This window comes from Falco rusticolus, chromosome 1 (genome assembly GCF_015220075.1).
Source record: "Falco rusticolus isolate bFalRus1 chromosome 1, bFalRus1.pri, whole genome shotgun sequence".
Lineage (NCBI taxonomy): Eukaryota > Metazoa > Chordata > Aves > Falconiformes > Falconidae > Falco > Falco rusticolus.
Window position 1 is genome coordinate 2,543,393 of NC_051187.1, and position 8,173 is coordinate 2,551,565.

General features: G+C 43.9%; 1 long non-coding RNA gene across 1 annotated transcript; it reads left to right on the forward strand.

Moving 5' to 3' along the window:
• Positions 1–1,541: 1,541 nt before the first annotated feature.
• Positions 1,542–3,864, forward strand: LOC119155688. Its single transcript, XR_005106805.1, has 2 exons — positions 1,542–1,868; positions 3,517–3,864. It is a non-coding gene; the product is annotated as an uncharacterized LOC119155688 (long non-coding RNA).
• Positions 3,865–8,173: the final 4,309 nt, after the last annotated feature.

Below are 8,173 nucleotides of genomic sequence, written 5' to 3' on the forward strand. Positions count from 1 at the left end.
CATGGAGAAACCATGGGTAATCTGCAGATAATCCAGGTATTTCAGGTGTCACCTTCTCCCAGAGAAACGGTTCCCACATTTAGCTGTTCCCTAAGGGTCTGGCTGACTGCCTGTGTGCTGTGTTTTCAGGCTTTCTCCTTTCCACCATCCTCGGCTGAACGTCCCCTTGGGAATCCTCCAGCCGCTTTTCTCCATGACCTCCTCAGTGGGTGACATTGTCCAGCAGCAGTGGCCACTGTGCGTGTCGGGGGCTGGGTGGCAGAGCATCGCACGGAGTGCTGCGTGCCGTGCCGGAGCAGGCAGGGCTGTGTGCAGCATTAGCACAGCTTTTGGGCTTGGGTTTTCCTTTTTTTTTTTGATGTTTCAATCTGTGTAGCTTTTTAGTTTTAGAGCTCTTCAGATCAAAGTGGGATTTGAATGATTGCTGTGAGTCTGATTGTTAAATATTGAAGAACCCAAAATATTTCCACTATGATTTTTTTGAGGTTTGTTTTCCTTTTTCTTCTCTCTTTTTTAAGACATAGGAACAAGGAAAAGAACAAAACATTACTCTTTGTGTTTTACTCCAAAATTAAAATTCCTTTGGAACATTTCAAGCAAAACGAAGATTATTCCATTCCACTTTTAACTGGAAGAGCAATTAAGACGCCCAGTTGCACTCGATTTAAAAGCATCTCTTGAATCAAGCTTAGCTGAGGCCGTGATTAATTGTGGAGACTTTGGGGAGCCTTGAATGTGCCCACGATGAGTTTCCAATGCACACCACGGACCTTTGCGCAGCTCTGCTTGCTTGGGCATGCATGCAGTTTGTGCAGGGTTTGCATTTTTGCTGCCTTGGAGCTTTCCTTTGAACATTCCTTCCAGGATCTGTCCCCTGACACATTCTGTCCTATGGCTTAGCTAATGCTGCTAACCAATAAAAACTACTTGTCGGGGGGTGGGGTGGGGGTCTTCCCCACCCCGATGCTCTGCTGACATTTTCGTGCGTTACTGTTTTATTGAGGTACCCGGGAACTTTGATTTTGCAAAGGTAAGAGTTTGTGTGGCTGAAACTCAGGAGAAGAGTCTCACAAAAAATGTTTTCCAGCATAAGAGAGGGTGATTGGAGAGGGGGTGAGGGGACTTAGGGCAATGCCAGAGCCTTTTCCTCAGATCATCTGCCGTGGAGAGGTTGTGGCTGGTCCCTGGTGCTCTGAGACAACCTGACCTCTGCGAGCAGAGCAGGGTGGGGGCAGGGCGGTGAGAGGCACCGGTCGGTCTGCGCGCGGGGCACGTGCTGGTGTCACGGGCTGGTTTAGCTAATGCAATGTTTGCTTGCAGACAAAAAAATTCAACAGCACATGCATTTCAGACTAAATCAGATAAAAGCCATTAGTGGAACTGCCTGATATTTTCAGAGATGTAAGGATAGGTTAACTGCAGCTTAGGAAAAGTACAGGATGACACTTTAATTGTGATTTATATTTCAGTTTCAGAAATAAGTTTGAAAGCGATTCTGTATCCTGGCTGGCAGTTATGCCAGGGATCGAATCCAGTCCTGACCTCTCCACAAGTTATACAGCCGAGAGACAAACACAAACGGCCAAGTTAATGTTTAAGGGCTAGAAAGCAGTGATTCTCTTCTGTCAATTGGTTTTGATATGGGCAGAACAGGAAGGAGAGATTTCCTGCTTTAACATTTGACAGAGAGGGAAAAAAAGCCAACCATCTTTAAAAAGCAATGCTAAATAATGTTAACGATGTTCAGAATGATGTTTGGTTGATTGTCAGCTTTTGTGAAGATAATCTGAAGACTGATGTGGCTTTGACTGTTTGATTTTGAAGCCTAAAGAGGAAGGAATGGAAAAGCCCATCCTGGGGAGGAAGAGGTAAGATGAGAGAGCATCCCCGAGGCTGGATATCAATACTGTGCTGGAACATGGTCAACAAAAGCCTCAAAATTTAAGGGGGTGATGGAGATTCTGTGCTGAATCTGCCATATACCTTGATCTGCTCTTGAATGGGAGAGTGACGGCTCTAAGCATCCTGCAGACAGGAAAGGTTTCTGAAGAATTTGAGTGACACTACATATGCATAAATATATTTATAGTTGTTGGGGAATCTTTTTCTTTAGTTTGGGGGTTTGTGATTTTGTTTGGTTGCTGGTTTGTTTTGGTTTTTTTTTAATTGCTCAAAAGTGTTTGGAATATAAATGTAAAGAAATTCCTCACAAAAAGAATAGCTGTCAACAGAGGATCAGTGCCAAGGAATTAATGAAAATTATATTGGTCAGCTCAAGAGACAGTGAGATGCAGGATGCCAGTTGTCTAACTTTCTCTTCATGGTCAGATTTTCTATCTTATTTTCTGGGTTTCATATATTTAGATTAAAGCTTTCTCTAGTATAGTCTTGTGTTAATGCAAGAGACCCAAAGTCTATGACAATAAAACAGGAACATTTAATGCCATTCCGATTCCTGACAGTTTCTTAATACTGCTTATCCTGCCTTCCCTTTCAAGATTTAGTCATCCTAGATTTCCTTCCAAATGTGAATGAGGTGGCTTAAATCAACCGTAAATTATGCTTCCACTTATTATTTGCTTGCTAATCAGGATGGAAATAAAAAGAAGTTGGTTGTCAGCCGGGACTCTTTCCCACAATATCCAGGAAAGTATCAGTACTAGGCAATTTAACAACAAAAGGAAACCAGATTGCACCTTGAGGAAGAAAGAAATAACCTGCTAGCCAGGAAGAATAGAGGAACATAGATTCTTGCCAAATAAGCTTAAAAGGAGTGGGGGAAAAAAAAAAAAAGAAGAAAAAAAAAAGATGCTAATAATTAAGAGGGTCTGTGAGTGAAGCTGGTGAGGACAGAACTGTCACGCTTCCTGTTAGTAAATACAAAGAATAGACGTTAATAGGGCTCCAGGGGAAAGCAATAGCTTGGGAATAGCCTTGGGAAGAAAGACAAACATACACAGAGGATGCAAAAACAGTGTGAAAAGTGATTCATGGGGACTCGATACTATTTCTAATTGTTAAGGCTTTATTGTATTAATGCATTCCTACAAACTGAACAAAGACTTGATTTCAAAGTGTTTTGAATTGCACGCCCGGAGCTGGCCAAGGCTACGGGGAACACCTGCTGCAGCCTGCAGAGTAGCAGCTCACCAGGAGCAAACTGGAAAAAGTTTGGATGAAGGTTAAGGCGTGTGCAGATAGCCGGGAGAGCCGGGTGACTTAATCTGGATATCTGATACAAGCCCTTTTTTAAATATTACATTAGCACATGCAAAAGCATGGCTGTGCTTAACATGACTTGAGATGAAATGTGTGTTAACTTCCAGCTACAGGATGAAGGGAGTGCAGCGCCTGGAGAACTGTCACTGGAGAGCCAGGCTGGTTTATGGCTTGGCTGGTATTTGTTTCTGTCTCCACAGACTACAGCTTCTTCAGCCACATTTTATGTATCTCTTAAAATGAATGTGCCAGGACCACCACAGGTCAGAATAAAAATCAATGCTGTCTTCCAAACAGGAAAAAGCTCTGTATTTAGAGAAGCAGCTCCTAATCCAGTGTAAAACCAGGGTGGACACTCGTTCAGTCTCACTGTGCCAAGGTGACCAGTGCTGGGGCTCGGCGGGATCCCTGCCTTTGGATCTGATCTGGATTCTGAATCTCCTGAGTTCTTGGACTCGTGCTCCTCAGCCACGTTTATCCTTTTGCTATGCTGGATTTTCATTGTCAACACAGTTTGTGTAACAAAGACTGCATAACTCATATCTGCAATGACATGTAAGTTCTCAAGGAGTTACAAGGAAAATCTGTCTTCATGGAGTTCATTTCAGCTGTACTAAAGTATAAGAGCTAGAACTCAGAACCCTGCTTGCTGCTTGGCCATGTGATTCAGGCATGAGCTCCTTGGGAAAATGGGAGCTTTTTGTGGTCATTAGTTGAGGTTTTGAGCATTAACCTCTATTACAACTTTAAACAATTTATTTTATGGATCATATCTATCTTACTTTTTTGCCTATGTTGCCAGCTGACTTCTATGAGCTGACTAGCAAGAAAAATCAGGATGGCACATACTGTTAGTTAAATGTCAGGGATTAAAGGCATGTGATTGATATTTAGTCCAGTAGTCACGAACATAAATGAATATTCAGATTGAAGCACATGCAATATTTTAGAAGCTTTCAGTGATCTGGGAGTTTGTATTTGTTCATTAGTAATGGTATGTTTAGGAAAGCAAAGGACCTGTCTTGGCAAGTAATCTGTGAGTAAAGACACATGCCAGCAGCTGGGGAAAAGTTCTCAGGGTGGGAGGGAAGGGATTCAGGATTGTACGCTAGAGTACAATCTTCTCTGCTTTGTCTAGTCTGATTACAAATGATTCAAGTAATGAAGTTTCTACTATTACTCCTGGGAAAAATCTGTGGTTTTGTATTACTCGTGACTTGCGCCATTCTTTAAACCAGGGGGTGAGGAATGTTCATCATTCATATTTTATTAGTGTTCTCTGAACTGTCAACATTTACATTTAAAAGCGTGAAAAGAAAAACACTGGGAAATTGTTTTCAGGAACAATGCCACTGAGACACATATGTGCATTTATACGTGCACACAGTAACCCCTTACGTATATTGATGCACTTGTCTGTCCAGACCCCATAGATACAGTTGTCACTCCTGCCTGGAGATTTTTAAGTCAAAGTGAGGCAGCCTCACAAAAGCTGACTCAAATGTGACGAATTCCTACCTGCCCCATTTGTAACTGCTTCTGAAGCTTCCTAGGAAATGCAGCAGGTCAGAAAAGGTGTCCTTCACCCCCACTGCCCCCAGCATTTGAACTCATCTTCATGCCTCCTTTGGGATAACTGATGGAAAGAGCAGTGTCTGGACCGACATCCACCAAACTTCCTTCAAGGAGCAGCCCTCTTCTCTGACATTTGGCTGTGGGTTGGTTCCCAGAAGGGCACTGTAACCCACAGGTATCCCAACACTGACAGGTTCAGGACTCATTTTAAAAATACTGATGACATCTGTGTCTTTTGAAAATCATGCCTGTTAGTACCATCTCCCCATACCTCCCTGACCTGCCACTGACAGGTATGGAATGAACCTAATTAGGAAATCCAACATTAAAAGGTTGGAAGGCACCACAAACAGGAACGCCACACCCCAGAATGACTCCCCAGCCATGACTGCAACAGTCAAACACTCTGGCCACCTTTATGTAAGGATGACGTCTTCCCAGCATCAGTTGCCTTTCACTCCAGCTCTCGGTGCTGAACGAGTGGAGTGCTTTGGGAGCACTTGCTTCCCAGAGCTGCCCCTTTTCCTCTCCTCCCTGCTCTCCCTCCAGTGAGCTGGCTGGACTCTGGACCAGAGGACCTGCCCGCTCCAGCCGCGGGCCAGGGTTGGCTGCCAGGGCGTTACCAGCGTGTGCCTGTGGGCTTGCTTTGCTTTTTATGCTTTTCCTTCAGAACCAGGGCGATGGCCCAGATGGACTCCAGAGCCACCCAGTACATCCATCCAAGTGCACAGTGGGAAATATAAGTGGTCCCAGTCCCACGTGGCTCCTTCCCAGAGGGCTTAAGTAACTGGTTTGGCTGATTTCCTTAATTGTATCATCTTTCTTGTTGGGGCAGCTGAATTAAAGCAAGTACACTAAATGTCATGCTGCTCGCCACATAACAAGCTGTGGGTACATTCCTGCTTTTGGAAAAGCAAGGGATACACAGGAGTGAGTGAGAAATGCTCTGTTAGCAGGTTTGATTAGCTGCTATCTTCCTGTTTGGCATAAGAATACTGAAGTCCTGGAGGCACTCAGCCTGCTGGAATGAACTGCTGTGTTAGCTTTCTGTTATGGCTGATCAGCTTGTTTCCAGCTTGGACATTGAGAAACAACTTTGTTGCTTGTTTTTAAAATAGGCAATCTTGCCAGAGCTTTTATTTCTCTTCTACAGAATCTCTTTTGACCCCTCTGATATTTTTTTTCTGTGTTCCCACTATGACGAGTGGCACGCTATTATCTTTTCTTGCCTTACATTGAATTGCTTATAGGCCAGCAGCCCTTCACATAGCTCAGAGGTGGCAGAGCTGACCTCTGCACAATTAACTCAACAGGTCCAAACTCCATAAGGCATCTCTGCTTTAGAGGACATAAGAAAGAAACACTGTGGAAAAATAAAATCAGTTGTAGGAATTGGAGGAGAGGCACTGAGCAGGAAAAGTAGTGCTGCTCGGTTCTTCAGTTGATGGAAAAGGATTGCTGATGTGTTAACCTGAATTGATAATCATGATTTTGGGTTAGCATCAAATTCCGGTTGCTTGCTTCCCCAAAATTTCTTGGGAGAAAAAGCAGTCTGCTTTTGTGCCAGTATGATTGGTTGCGCATCTCCAACGGAGACCCCTAAGAAAGCAAACTGTTTACGACCTTCAGCTGGACAGAAGCCAAAGTTTATGGCCCATGAAAAGTTGAAGCCACGATGACACTGACACATTGGGTCCGCCCCAAGTCCACTGCAGAGACAGTAACATGGCTAGAGAAGCACAGTGCCTTTGGCTGCATGGATATGCTTGAGTCAAGTTAAAAATACATTTAAAAGTCCTGCCGGGTCAGGGCTTGAATGAGACGATGCAATTTGTTCTGCAGCCTGATGACACACCATCAGAACCAGGACCATCTCGGGCGGTGCTCAGCTGGTGCTGAGCCAGCTGATGATGTCAGGTTAAATATGAGCGTTATTGCACAAAATGCAGTGAATATGAGAGCTGATGAGTCAAATCAGGTCTGACAGCTGAAAGTGAGAAATGCTCCCTTGTGCTTTTGCAACTGTCAATCTCTTATTTATACAGAGTGTATAAATGCAGGATCTGTGGATATGGCTCTTTATTAGTACAGGGCTTGGCCTGGCAGTGGCCACGGCTGGGACAGCCTGGGTTTGCTTTAACACAGGTATCCAATATTAGGGCTTTCTGGGGGGGTGTGACCTTCTAGGTTTTGTCAGATAAGGCAGAATTCTTGAAACAAATCTTTCCATAGCAACATATGGTTTGGGGAAAATACCATCTGATAAAAATTTCCTGGATGGAAATGCTCCTTAAAACTAGAAAAAGAGCAAACCCACAGTCTGTGGTGGTTATGGCCCTCCTGTGGGATGCAAAAGCCTGGTAGAGGAAACACCTATGGATCATCCTGTATTTCAAATGATTACCTTAACTCCCAGGCTGCTCCTCAGTCCCTGCTCTGCTCGCTGCCCTCTCCCTTCACAAGCACCCACCTCTTCTCAAGTTTTAACTTCATTTTATTGCAAACAAGCCGCTTTGTCAAAGTCTGAGAAAGTTTGATGGCAGAGGAAAAAGTTTTCCTGGGCAAACCTAATAGTACAAGAAAAGCAAAACCTGTTTGCTCTTTGGTGCAGGCACCACCTGCTCGCTTACCGGACAGTGTGAGGTTGGGTGCAGCTGAGGTGAAGGGAAGCATTTATCTGCATCGTTGGTTCATCTGTGTAGGTTCCTTCTGCAGTTGTTGAAAAGGTTGGAAGCAGAGATCCCTTTTGTGTCAGATCCTAAGTCAGTGAGTAAACTACACAAGCTCAGACACAGAAGGGTCAAGTCCAACCTTTCACAACAGGTTCTGGCTGAAACAAAACCAAGACATCCGCACCTTGGCCATGTCCATCTTCCCACTTGGAGCTGGACTTTTTTTTTTCTTCTTTTTTTAGCTACAGTGTGAACTCTCCCAGGGCGGGATGGTGGGGTATTTTGAATGGTAGCTGTTGCTGTGCTGCCTAAAATGAGCAGTACAAGAATAGCCTGCTCCCCAAAATACAAGTGGTCTTTGAGTTCCAAGTCTTATAAAAGCTCTTTTGCCTGTGGAGCACATGCCAGATGGAAAATGCCCCTCTGATTTCCTCTAAACACGCGTGCAGCTGTTACTGCTTCCCCCTTTTTTTTTTCCTAATGAAATTTTTAGATCTCACCTGTTGACACATGCATTATAGGGTTAGGGGATTTTTCTGTATGTGGTTTTCGTGGGGTTTTTTTTTCTCTTTTCTTTTTTTTTTTTTTTTTTTTTTTTCTCTTTCCCTTGTCCTCCTAAAGGAAAATGACTTGAGATGTTTTGGAGAAATGACATAGGGCAGAAGCTGTGAAAATACCTTTGACATACTTTTAAGGGTGGGAAATTT